Genomic DNA, 14,327 nt, shown 5'->3' with positions numbered 1-14,327 from the left:
TAACTAAAATTGTCTTTAATGTTATCCTTTTCAAACAGGACTACTATAGCAATAATCTATTTTAAAATGTAACCTTTTAGATAAGAGGCATGACTTGATGAGCTATTCTAGCTCCTGAGTATTCAGGAAATTAAAATGAAAATCTATATTCCAATAAAATGCACCAGGAAGACTGTAATAGTCCCTGTGTGTTTTGCAGACTGCAAGATGAGAATACAGGCAAGCATATTCTGACAAAGGCTATGTTGTCTTTGCACTTGGTTCTGACTGCTTGATAGCTATGTTACCAGCAGTGTTATTGCTACAACACTACAGCATAATACCTGTTATTTGCTACTTTCATATTCTTCTTCGTTACCAGTGGTTTTGGCTGGTGATTAATGAGAACTATGATTTGAAGATGGTAGATGCGGTAAAGACATTCATGCAGCAGAAAAATTAAACATCATTAAATGAAGGAACCTTGGAAGGGGAGATCTGGAGTGAACTGAATGAACGTAACCCCCTGTCCTGTGATCCGAACAAGTGTTTTGTTCTGAGTTTTAGAAATCAGATATAATTTTCTGCCTGAAACAACAGCCTGAAGGAGCCTGCTTATTCTCATCTTGTGCGAATGCAGGAAACAGAAGCCTTAATTGTTAATACTGGTCATGAGATCTAACTCAAGAAGTATGTTCTTTGCTGGGTCAACAACTGAGGAAGACAACAACACATCGTGTCCTTATTCTTAGTTAACTAAGATTTTAAAGTTAGGTTTAGTTTCATTTTCCCATTTGAAATTAGGTGGGAGACTACATTCATAGGTGATCATCGGTTACCCCTCCATTTCCTGTTAGAGTCTGGTTCCAGTTTTACCTATCCTAAACACCAGCTCTACTCTACTTAAGTCCCTTTCACAGCTTCTTCTACCTTTAGCAATGGCATTTTGTGCCCATTGATCTAAAAATAGTTTATTTAAGTGTCAAAGGGCACAAATTGGGACAGTTAAACCACTGCAGGTGCTCTCTGACGCCATGAATGGACAGAGTTGATTAGAAATGTTCAGTGAAAGGTTTTGTTATGAGAAAATACCTGTTAATTGAGTTCAGAGCTTTACAGATCAAAAACTGACTGACTACACTTTCAACAGCAAAAGTTCTATGTCCATGGTGGCAATTTTGGACATCTCTTCCCAGAATTAAAGGCAGCCTTCCCATGGAAGACCAAGTCTGAATCCTCATGCTAAACTAACGAGTATAGAAATTTACAGTGGGACTGCCCACTTCTCAGGAACTTTCCATGACTGCTTATTTACTGTATGGTGACTTAACAGATAAGCTCACCGTGCAAAATAAGAAAAAACACTGAAATCTAGAAGGATTCCACAAAATAACAAAATGATTTTTCACCCAATTCTAGAGACTTGTGCTATCAGTTAGAAACATGCCTTTTACAGAGGAAAAAAAGAGCTTCGGAAGAGCTTCATCTGCACAGCTGATTTTCTTCTTTTTCAATTATTTCTGGTCAATCGTTAATAAAGCTGCAATAATACACAAGCAAAGAGATGTCATTGATACAGTTATCAGTTTGGAAGACATATACCTGAAACTGCAATTGCGTATGTGTGGCTGCACTGTTGACCATTGATGGCCGAGATTAGGATTAATGCTGTCATAAAAAAGCACACATTTTGTACGTTTCTTAAGCATTTATATGACAAAATTACCAAGAAAAATGTTAATAAACTACCTATTAATATGCAGTATCCTTCTTTGTAGATGCCACACATAGTGACCAAAACAGATGGCAGAGGAGGGAAGATGAAAAGATCCAAGATGAAAGCAAATATATTCTATGTAAATGAACAGCAAGTATTTTTAATTAATTATATCATTTTTAGGTGCTTGTCTTTTTCAAATTATAAGCGCTACCTCTTATTATTTTTCTTTGCTGTTATATGCTGGCAGCATTTACAAAAAGCAGGATATGAATTTTCCTCTTTTTTTTAACACCTTTAGAAAAATGATTGCATTTTTAACAACAGAGGTGTAGCCTGCTCTTCCATTTATCTGAGCAATTCACCCATTTTATATTATCTTTTTTCTTTTAAAAACTATAAAACAATAACAGCTAGTGGAAAAAAGAAATAAAGGCTTTGACTTCTTTTTTAAAAAAGCAGGATAAAGGTCTACATGATTTTAAATGTTTTTAATGTTTATAAACATACATGGTAAATTCTGTAGAACAGATAAAGTTTAGTAGTGACCACAAACATAGTCAATGTCTGCTCCAATAGTGTCCACCTTCATTATAACCATCATGAATTTCAGATTTAATCAGTGATACTGAGAGATTCTAGGCAGGATATAAAGATTTTCTAGTAAGAAGAAACAGAAGTAAGACAGGAGATAAAGGTGACCCCCTATATATCATTTATATGTGGTATTCTGAAAGATTTTTTGTAAGGTTCTTCGTAAGATATTTTTAAGGGAAATAAATAACTATGGGTAAAAAGCAAAGAGATTTTTAGATTAATCACAGATACACTAATCAAAGAGTTCTAATAAAAAGTGGTATATGACAGTAAGGTAAAGTGAATAATGGGAAACTGAATTCAGTGGGACAAGCAGTCTACACTTTCTGTAAAACATATAAGATGTTTGAGACATTCCCTGACAACATCCCATTAAAGGGAAAGTAGAAATGGCAATGGCTGTGATTTCATTCCTCTGATGTCATAAATCCCTAAGGTTTTGTGATAAAAGTGAAAGACAAAGAGGGCATAAGGAAATAATAATGTTAAAAAGAAAGATATTGAAAAGGTGAATGCTGGGAACTGGCAGCGGGTGGGAGTTTGAAAAAGTAGATGAATTAAATGAGCTCAAGTATCAGTGACTGTGCATGAAATACTTCTAGAAAACATTATATCACATAAGATTCCAAAGAATAAACCTTGACTACTATTGCAAAATTTAGTGTTGGACGCTATCCTCTAATAACGGGCAAAAATTTAGTTTATTGTCCTTTGTAAATGACACTCTAATCCAGACATCATATCCAGCCATTCTTAATAAATGTACTTCAGTTAATGTATTGAATTATAAACTAGAGCTCTTTAAATAGCCTGGAACGAGAGTCTCTATTATTTTATGCAGCACTGTGGTAACTACTAAATAACAATTGGAAATAAAATTCAGCAGGTACTATTAAACACTATTAAAAGTTATTAATGCTAAGGTCTCTAGCATGTGCCTCTGAAACGCTGAGAACCTAGGAAGGATGTGAGTTTGTAATGTCTCATTATCATATTATACTTCTGTTCACTAGATCATTAAAACGTACATAGGCCAAAACCAGGGAGGAAACAAAATCTAGACTTAATGCATTTTCACAAAAAAAGTATATGTTTTCTTACAGTGAATTGGTTGACCGCTTTCACAAGGTAAATCTCAGTAAACCTTCATCTTCTACATTAAAGAGAAAAAACATGTAATACAATGATTCATAATATTTCCTACAGCTGTGCCAAAGCCCACTGATTTTCAAAGACAGAACAGGGAAACTAGGATAACTCTCTTGAGTAATATACAGCTAAAAGGGGACAACTAGGAACGCTCCCTGTCTGCCACTGCGTTCAGATCTTGGAAGAAATAATCAAGCCTCAAACTATCTTTTAGATGTCTGCAAAGTCCAGTCAATACCATTTTCCCCCAAGTGCAGAACTCTGTCCTTAGAAGTGAAATATCTACACTGCCATGAGCAAACTGAGCAAACAGTAAATGATTTTAGGTGTAAAGAACGCTGAACACCACTTGCATTTATGTGTTATGCCTGTAAAAACCTTGCTTCTCATCATAGGAATGCTGCAGACTTATGTGGTGTTGTAGACATCATGTTTGACATGGACAGATACAAAGTATCAGAGGCTGTTCCTTGGCACTAAATCGCCACCTTCATACAAATGTGCTCCACCACAGCACGCGCAAGCAGCTGTGATACTCGCTAAGAGCTTACTGCATGATTGAAAGAGATTTATTTTACCCAGTGTGCCGTTCCATTGGACTGTACTAACATAACAAATGGTTCACAATTTTGCGTCTAGAATCTTTGGAAAATGCAGTCCCTGGAATGATAACTTTACACTAAGTGCAGTGCAGCTGGCTTCAGCCTCAGGGCTGAAGGGGACATCAAGAACAAAATTTATTGTAGTAAGATCAATGTGATTTTTGATTCCTGCTCACTGGTTCCTGGACACCAGAGAAACAGTTTACTCAGAAGTGCAGTAGAAAGATGTAGTCTAAATAAAAACCTACCATAAACTCCTACTGATTTCAGTGAGTCCTAGATCACTCTCATAGACCTTACATGGGTGTAAAATGCTTTCCTTTCAATGCTCATTTATTTAAAGAAAAATATCAACAAGGGGGAAAAGTTTTACTTAAGACCATAAAGACATTTACAATCTCTACTGACTTAGGAGAAATTTATGGATGAGTCCGCTCAGTGGTAAAGCTATTATGAGTGATCATATTACTGCATAAATTGGAGACATTTTGAAGGGATGCCTTTCATGCAATCAAAGGCTAGGGGTCAGTGACAATTTAAAGATTTCTAAATCCACTGATGGCTTTGTCATTGTATGATTATCCATAAATGTGCAAGAGAAAATTTTTGTGAAATCTTGTTGTGAAAATGTTTTTATCTGCCATAGCACAAATTTATATATATATACACACATATATAGAGAGTAAATGCCTTTAAGGCAGCCTTGGAAAAACAATTTAAAAAGTCCTCCTTCTAGATTTATGAAATAGTCATCCTTTTTGAAAGCACACAGTAGTTTATTTGTATGTGAATTTAATATTGAATAAAAGTGTCAGATTAATTCAGTTTAAAAAGTGTCTTTAACAAAAAAATAATTTCATCACAAAATGTCACATTTATTACGTGCTCTTTGGTGACTTCAGTAACATACCAAAATCAGCATATCACTGCAGAGGAGTCAGCCCATCAGAGTGAATTAGACAGTGACATCAGTAGTGCTAGAAGAGCCACTGAAATATATTACTACATGATGAGCTGCCTTCACCAAGGCTGGTTGAGTCCTGCCATTAGTTCATTTTGAACAGCACAGTCCTCAAAAGGGCATCTGGATGCCAATGGCTTTGAGGCAATATGAATGTAGATGAACTGAAAGAAGTTTCCTTCATCAAGCAAAAGAGGGCATGAGCCATCTATATGTTATAGTGTGTTTATTTACAAGGGAATATAATCTCCTGTGTGTACAGAATAAATGTCTGGCTTCAACACAGTGCAAGTCATTGTCACCTATTTTAGCCAGGATTTTTTTTCTTTTTTTTTTTTGTGTTTTAGCTCTTCTGCATGACAAAGACCGTACCCCATATAACATTAGTTGCCATCAGATACATTTTGCTCATGGACTCAAGACAGACTTGAAGCCCAGTGCAGTAAGTATGGCAAAACAAAACCATAAAAGACCAGAGCTTTTTCTTCCTGACAGACTTAGAGCTGCTCCAATGAAAACAGGATTTTACTGAAATAAAGATTTTCTTTTTTTTCTTTTTAAGATTTATCCAACTAATAAATAACCAGACAGAGAAAGATATGTTAAATATAGAAAAAGGCAAAGGAGAAGAACAAGTAAGTTAACATTCATTTGGGTAAAGTTAATTAAACTCTTGTTACATTACTGATTTCCTCTGCTGATTGTTCACCCTGCAAATAGAAAGTCACAGGTTACTCAACAGGACAAATAATCATGAGTTAATATCCCCTTATTATTAAATCTCAATGCAGATATCTCATCAAAACCAGGACAAAAGCAGCTAGGCCAATAGGTATATTGCATTTACTTTACCACCTCATTTTCAAGTGTAAACAAGGGTAAAAACTGGACTAATGAAACAAAGCAGTCAAGTGTTCACAAGCATCACTCTAGAAAAGCAAGTCCAAGAGAACCGTCCTTGTAAATATGCTTCTCTATGGCTTGCTTTGTTTAATGTATTTATTTTTCCAAGCACTCCTAAATGTTTGATCTGTATTTTAAGATAGTAAATTGCTACAGAGCACCCAGACATCAAATTTGCATTAACACATATTATCCTGTTAAAATAGTTATATCATTATTACAGATTCATCTTGTACTTACTTGCTAACGAAAACATCTCTAGCAAGTGACCCAAATAAATTTAACCATTTTTTTTTTTTCTCTCAGTTAAGTAGCATCAGGTCACTATAAAATTTTCCGACTTATTCTTGTACTTTCCTTAAACTAGTCTTTTCAGAACCTTGTCTTTCCTACTTCTGATCCTGCAGAACTAAACATCTGCTTACGGTAAACAATATTATGTGCATGATCTAGTCATGTGCACAAACAGATTCTTCTATTTGTCTACCAATATGATATAAACAGGAAAATTAACAACAAGAGCACATGAATTCTACCCTTTAACTCAACAAAAATATCATGATATTTTCAGGTGGGCGAAAATAACCTCTTTGACAACAGTTATTCACATATTGCTAAAACATGCAGTTTTAATGCTGCTTGCAGTGCCATTTCAATCTCAAGCCGTTATTAAACTATGGACAGTGCAAGCTAAAGCACTTACTTTCTGGGAACAGTGATTCAATGATGATAATGATGGCACGAATAGCACAATCACACTTACTTTCAGACCTGCAGGCTCCTGGTACTAGCCTTTAAAGGGTTCATCTGTCTTCCAAAATCTTCAGTGCAGATCTTTTATCCTTATGGGACATGAAATAAACCTTTAGGAAAAATTCCTTGGGCCTGAAATAAGAAGTTTTCATGACAAAGCTGTCAGTGTTTGGAGAACAGTTATACTTCTAGTAGGATAAAAACAGATAGTCCATAACTCCAACTTCTATACCTTGCAGTTAAAGCACAGATAGCAATGTACCTATGGATAGCTTTTCTATATCTATGTTAAATTATTCTCCTGTATTTCAGTTCAAAGTTATTTATAGGTGGGCAAAAAACATTCTCTCACACAGACATTATTCTTGTATGAGATAATGTTTGTAGGACTTATCTTAAGTCTGAGAGGAGTTTTTTTCACATATTGCAAAAATACTTTAGCTACTCCGGCAGGTCCTAATTTGTAGCAATTCTACACTTATTTTCCCATATGTATTCCCATATGGTGGGGTTCTCCAGTCCCACTCTGAAGGCAGGAGGATGCCCACCACTTCCAAGCTGCTGGGAAAGGTAGCAGGTGTACCATCCTCAGCACCAAGCTAATGAAACCTACATGATGAAGTTGTTGGTCCTCTGCCTTCTTCACTGGGAGAGATCTGGAGAATTCACTGAAGATTTCAAGACTTTGCCTTACCTTTGGGGCAGATCCAGTACAGAGAAAATATTTGCCATGCAAGGATGGACTCTTTCTGACGATTAACAGGGTAGATAAGGCCAAATTGTGAGTGTGATGTCTTCAGATAAGCTTTCTGTAGCACATCTGGGTATGTTGTAGTCTGTACCGCTTAATATAAACGAGACCCACATGTAGCCGAGTACTGACAAATGTAAGTTCTTTCAGTGCTTCCATAAGAAAGGTTGGATACCACTAGCTTAATGCAGTCAATGTAGCTACATTGTGCCTTGGCCAGGCACAAATATCTATCTTAAGCAAATAGGAAGTGGAAAGTACAGCCGTCCTAGACCAAAAAGAAGAAAAAGGAAATGTCTTATTCTTAGGACAGAGTTGTACTTGTGTCACTCCTGAAAGATGTTTATCCAACTAGTTTTCAATAAACTATACATTTGAAGACTCCAAGGCCTTTCTGTGCCTTTGTTCTACTGCTTCACTTCCCTTATTATCAGAAAAATTTCCTTCGTATCGGTAATGTTTGCCTATCACATCCTATAGTATCCACCAGGAATAAGCAGAATATTTCCCTTTTGTTTGCAGAAACTTTTTTTATATTTCAAGACCATTTTATCTTATTCTCCTCCCTCAGATATCCCTTCATATGTATGTTAAGAAGGATTAATTCTATCTTTCCTAATAGATCTCATTTTTGCTACTTTTGATCATTCCTGTTTCCTTCCATTAGACTTTTTCTAACAGGTTCATATCTTTCTTAATGGAATCTTGCAGCTCTCAAGAAGAACTGAAGCAACATTCACATGCATTTTTGGCTTTAGTTCTGTTTACTCACAATGTGTACCACAATGGTGACACCGTATTGAGTCCTATCTCATTTGTGATCCATCTTAACTCTTTTCTGCAGACCTGCTTATGCAATGTATTGTTTCCCTGTATTTATGCAAATAATTGTTCTAAATATGCTACCTTGCAATTATTTTTATTGACTAGCATCCTAGTCATCTCCACAGCAGTCATGCAAGGTTACTTAAAAATCCAGTACTTTTCTTTTAGGTATCTGAGGGCCTTCCCAGTTTTGTGTCCTATGGAAATTTTAATTGGCGTACTTATGCTGCCATCCATGCTATAAATGAATACTGAGGAGGACTAGAATGAAGATAGACAGAACTCTGTTCAACATCTCCTCCATTTTAAAGCTGTGAAGATATAATTCTTCAGTAAGATTAAAAAATCTTTCTTATTCTTGAGGATTTAAATAAAGAATGCATACTTCTCAGCTGAAAGATCTGCCTTGCAGATTCTATAATCTGAGTAATGAAATAGTGAGGTTAATGTGAATTATGCTGCACTTTGTTGCCCAAGAGAATAGAGTGTAGTACAAATTACAGGATTTAGCAAGGCTATAATACATCTACCTACAGGCTTCACTGAAATGCCAGATATGGTTAATACAGTATGTCATAAACATGCTGAATGCTATTCTCCTTCAAAAAATAAACCATAAATCATTCTTCTGTCATTGTGCATTCTTACTGCCCACAAGCTCCAAAAGCAAAACTCTGTACATGTCAAATCTGCTATTTAGTTGGCAGTCAGGGAGTAAGAGCTGCAATGCGTGAGTCTAGTCGAAGTCAGATTAGATCATAGTGTCACCCACAGGAGTGGTAGAGACATGGTCTGGCCACTTGAAGAGAAAGAGTGCAGCTCAGATTTAGTGGACTGGAATAAGGTGCCAGAGAGACTTTCTTTCCAGACAAAGTATTATTTCAATGTGCAGCAGGTGTAAAATGCTTTCAAACCAAAATGGCAGCGTTCTGCTTTTACTGATGTGCGTGTATGGCAGCTTTGCCCTGGTAATATGCTAAGAATAATATAATGGTATAAAGGAAAGAAAGAGTACCTGTGGAGTACAAAAGAATAAAATACATTCAACTGGAAAACAGAGCTGTCAAAGAGAGATGGATGCAGAAGAGACTACTGGCTATCAACAGAAGCATACTAGGGCAAGAAGTGCAGCTGGGGATCAGATATGGCTGTGTAGTATAGAATAGTATAAACAGCAAGACTTACTTCAAGACTATCATAAGTACCTCAGTAGTTGCACGGCATAATAATTTGGAAATGCTGGATATTGCATAGAATTAGTCATGTTACTGCAATACTTATATATAACCTTACCACTATATGAAGCTAGTAATAGCTGAAACATTGAAACATTTTATTTCTGGCATTAGACGTGATCTACATTATCATTACTTCAAATAAGAAGGCCTGCTTCAGGAGCATCCCATCAGGAAGGTAAACCTAACAGTTCCAGGTACAGAGAGAGAGCGAGCAAATCATAGAAGGTCTTTTGGTATCAGTTTTTACAGGGCTAAAGGTACTAAGTGTTTTATTTCCCTTGGAGTGTACCATCATAGCCACCCCTAAATACATCAGAAAGAATCACAAACTGCTTAACAATCTGCATGTTATTTGTTCTTATTAATGCATATGTCTGGACTGGAGCAAGGCAATATATGTTTTCACGGGAGTGGAGGAGTAATCACACACAGAATCATTTTGCAGAAATTATCAAAGGAGTAAATAAATTTAAATAAATAAATCAGCTGACTGGAAACTTGAAAATAAATCTAGGATTCACGTTAAAAATAGCTCCTAACACAATTTAGCAAAGCCACCAATGTTAGTCTAGTGAAAGAACTGCATCCCTCTGAACCCCTTGTTTTTGAGCAAGGGTTCAAAAACTTAGTCAAAGATGTCATTTGAAGTCACAGCATCAGCCTTATTTAACACCGCCTCACAGAAAATAGCTTTAGACTCTACTTAAGGAACAGTAACATTTTATAAAGCTTGCTTTGTTCCGCTGAAGGTAGCGTTTTGGTTTCATATCTTCTATTAAGAATATTCAACTTTCAGAGCTTAGTAGACCCATATATATTAGGATCATAAAACATAATTTAGGTTGGAAGCCTTCTTTAGGTCATCTGGTGTTCTCCCCACCCCTACTCAAAATGGGGCAATTAAGAGCTGACATACATTCTAATATTGTATACCTACTATCTTAACTTCATTACAAATGAATAATAGACTACTCTCCCTGAGCATCTGTAGTATTTCTAAGACATCGATTAATACAGCTCTCATAGTAAGGTTATTTTAAATATTGTATATCTCAATTGGTGACATTTTATATTGAAAATAAGATTATTTTTCCATGATTAATTAATTCAATTTGTTTTACTGCTATCTATATTGTCCATAGTGGTTTTCTTTTCTTTTATTTCTCCTTCTTCTTCTTCTTCTTCTTCTTCTTCTTCTTTTTTTTTTTTTTTTTTTTTTAAGCATATGCCTGGATAATCTGAATGCAGATAGCTTATGACCTCTTTACTTACCAATTCTCTCATTGCTTCTCTCAGCCTCTTAAGGTTAATTTTTGAGTTGCAATGTTTTTTAGGTGAAAAGGAAGAGGAAGGAAAAAATAGTAATTACATGCACAAGAAATATGAAAATCATTTAAACGAAAAAGAAAGAACAAGCACCAAGTGTGAAAAGGAGGAGTGTAGGCATTTCACCGGATAGAGCGATTTAGCTTGCTTATGATGGTTAGAAAGGCTGAGAAAGTCAGATCCTGATACAGAGCTATGTATAATTTCCTTAAAGAAATATTCCTATTGCTTTATGACTTTTTGATCAACTAACCCTCTTAAAAGAGCCAAATTTCTCTTTCCTGATTTGCTGGCAGAGTAGGAAGGAAGAAACGAAAGTAACAAACACTATTCGTTCTCAGACTTTCATATGGAAAGCCTGTGTTTCCTTCTTGATTTCAAAAAAATGAAAGGAGCTCATTTCAAATATCTAATAATGATTTTACCATGCTTCTATTCTAACATAAGGCCCTGAAAGCTATAAGGGAAAGTAAACAGCCCTGAAAGTAAACGGGGATAAAATTAATACCACACAAATTCTTAGAAAGAAGATACATGTGTTCCACATCTTTCAAATACTAAAATCAGTCTCATTTCCCCTTGCCAGCTAGATGCCAAGAAACTGTCAGTGCCACTGAAGCAATCATCTTTTAAAAAGGAAAGTAGAATGCTAAGAAAGTTTGATTCAACACTTGAGATTCAGAAAGGGTGTTTTAAGAACTTCTTATCTATGCCAAAATAGGGAATGGAAGATTTAGCCACCCAAAAACATTCCTCTACTCCAATAAGAAGCTCTAGACTGATGTCTTAAGTTGTACATAGTCTACAGGAATTTTATGACAAATTGTCAAGCCCTGTAACTTTTCTACAAATTTCTACAAGCTTTTCATACTTTTAGAATGACATGTACTTCTACGTCGCACTGTATTTCCGCTGTGTGGCAAATTCATGCTACTTTTAAACTAGCACTTAGCGGAGTAGATGATCATAAATTGCTGATAGCAAATAGCAGTTTGACTGCAGCCCATACTACTGTCATCTTACTGCATGCTGATTCAACCTGTTTAGGTGCACACACCCCTATGATACTGAAACACTGCCCCCCACAATGGAAAGTAAGAAGTACTTCCTTTTAAGAACTGCCTATGCTTTTCTAAAATGCATATTCTTATTCGGATTGCTTTGAAATCTACTCTAGTGCAGGGGACACTAGTTACTGTTTTTGATCTCAGTTTAGAGGAGTTTGATACAAAGATTACGCTCTATAGAAAGATAAAGGCCTGCACAAAACAGCAAAATGCAATAGTTCAGTGATCTCTAACCTCTCTGCCTAAAAACTGTAGTTTATATTGCTCACCAAATAATGAGTCACTTTGGCTTTTGGAAGCGTCATTGGCTGTGTTGGCTGCTGCCATTTTGGAAAAGCAGTGCTTAAGACACTGTCAAAGGAAGACTTTAATTCTCTAGAATATGAAGAGCCAAACAGTTACATATCAAAGAACAAGCAAAATCTTAGTTTAAAGCAGGAGTCCAACAGGCATTGTGAGCTGGAACTGCAGTTCCAGCATTTCTGAGAAGTACCTGACCCGTTCTGTTGATCACACACATTCCAAATATTTCAGATTTACTTTACTTGCCCAGGTAAACTATACACCGTGTTTTCTCATCCTTGCACTAAAAGGCATATATTTCTGTCCAGGAAATAAAAGCAATGATCCAAAGAAAGGATTTTATGTTGGAAAGCTAGTCTATTTTACTTTGTCAGTTTCTACAGATGAAAAAGGATATTCTCTCTACATGATCTCACCCTTGTCTTTATATGATAATTACTATAACAGTGTTACCATCAGGAACTCTTAGACAAATACATATAGTCTAGAGTCATACATGTAATGTCTTGGTTATAGGAACACACAGCACTTAATTCAATACCCTGCACGTAGGTATCTAGTGCCATTTGAGTTACCTGGGATATCTTCTCTGGTTCCGGTTGCCTCTCCATAAGGGCACTTGTCTCTTAAGTTGTGTGTCAATATGCCAGCTCCCTAAAGATGTTTCAGATAACCCTGGGATATGTGAGATGGTACTAGGGGTCTATATTTACGGAACTGAATCCTGCCTCTAGGTCAATATACTCAGCACTGTTCAGCGATCAGCTAGCAGATGTCTGCTTTCAGATGAACTCAACTCGAAACTCCGCTGTCCTTTAATAGTGTCACCAGGCTCCACATTGACTAACTACCCAGTTACTGTAATAGCAGCTTAGACATCTAGCACATGTGTAGGCTGAATCCTCTCATAATACCTGTGTGTGTAATAAACCAACAACATCAGCTATGTAGTAGCATATACTCTCTCAGGACTTTTGGTCTCTGTTAGTGTCTGCACTAGCAGATGCATCTTCCGTGTATTACCAAATTCCAAGCTCCTAAACTAATCAAAAAGATAAATATAACAACATATCTCCTATCAGTTGCTCTCATTCTGAGGTTGGAAGGCACCTCTGGAGATTATGGTCCAACCCCCTTGCTCAAAGCAGGGTCAGCTACAGCAGGTTGCTGAGGACCATGCTCAGTCAGGTTTTGAATATCTTCAAGGATGTAGACTCTACAACCTGTAAGGGCAACCTATTGCAGTGCTCAGTCATCCTCACAGTGAAGAAATACTTTCTTATATTCAGATGGAATTTCCTGCATTTCAGTTTGTGCCCCTTATCTTGTACCTGGGCACAACTGAGAAGAGTCTGGCACCATCTCCTTTACAGCTTCCCGTCATATATTTATAAACATTGGTAAGATCCTCCCTCAATCTTCTCTTCTCCAGGTTGAACAGTCCCAGCACTCTCAGCTTCTCCTCATACAAGAGATGATCCAGTCCCTTCATCATCTTTCTGACCCTTTGCTGGACTTTGTTCCAGTATGTTCACATCTCTTGTACTGGGGAGCCTCGAACTGGACAGAAACTACTCTTTCTTTTTTTATTGACCCACAGGCTAATTACTACTTAATTTTGTTAGACTTTTAGCATAAGTGGTTAAACCACATGTTGCATAATTTATAGCAAAAGTGAGTCATTGAAGAACCAGTGTTAAACCAAGCTCTTCTTGACTACCACTATGAATTTTTGCAGTTACAACTTTTTTACTTATTATTAATACTTGTCAGTTACAACGTTTATCTGAAAGATTTTGTATATTCTACCAGCAATTTTCATTCAAGGGAAAGAGAGAGGAGGGATAATGGAGCATCTCTCCTTAATAATTGGATGTAGCATTTGTTTAGGAGAGAGACAGCATGGAATTCCTACTCAGCATCTTGCACAACAGGGATTTGAACCTGAGCCCGCATTTCCTTTATCGATGTCCTGACACCTGGATAGTGTGAGAATATTATCTCTTTGTTATCCTTCATAAAACATTGGGACAATCTTAGTTTTGTCCAGATTTGAATCAGAATAAATTGCAGTTCATTTTTCTTGGAAGTACATTGGAAGTTCTGCATTCTTGGAAGTAGAATACATTTTGACCAGCTTTAGTTTTAGTCAATTC

General features: G+C 36.4%; 1 long non-coding RNA gene across 1 annotated transcript in view; it reads right to left on the bottom strand.

The window, feature by feature from the left end:
• Window positions 1-4,864: 4,864 nt before the first annotated feature.
• The window catches only part of LOC104144198 (uncharacterized), a 97,241-nt gene continuing 87,778 nt past the window's right edge, over window positions 4,865-14,327 (bottom strand). The window contains exons 3-4 of the long non-coding RNA XR_694073.2: window positions 6,672-6,793; window positions 4,865-5,715 (exon numbers count right to left, since the gene is read on the bottom strand). This is a non-coding gene — a long non-coding RNA (uncharacterized lncRNA). The remainder of the gene's footprint in view (window positions 5,716-6,671; window positions 6,794-14,327) is intronic.

The sequence above is a fragment of the Struthio camelus genome, chromosome 2 (genome assembly GCF_040807025.1).
Source record: "Struthio camelus isolate bStrCam1 chromosome 2, bStrCam1.hap1, whole genome shotgun sequence".
Classification (NCBI taxonomy): Eukaryota; Metazoa; Chordata; class Aves; order Struthioniformes; family Struthionidae; genus Struthio; species Struthio camelus.
The sequence above is the reverse complement of the archived record's forward strand: the minus strand, read 5'-3'. Positions and strand labels throughout refer to the sequence as shown.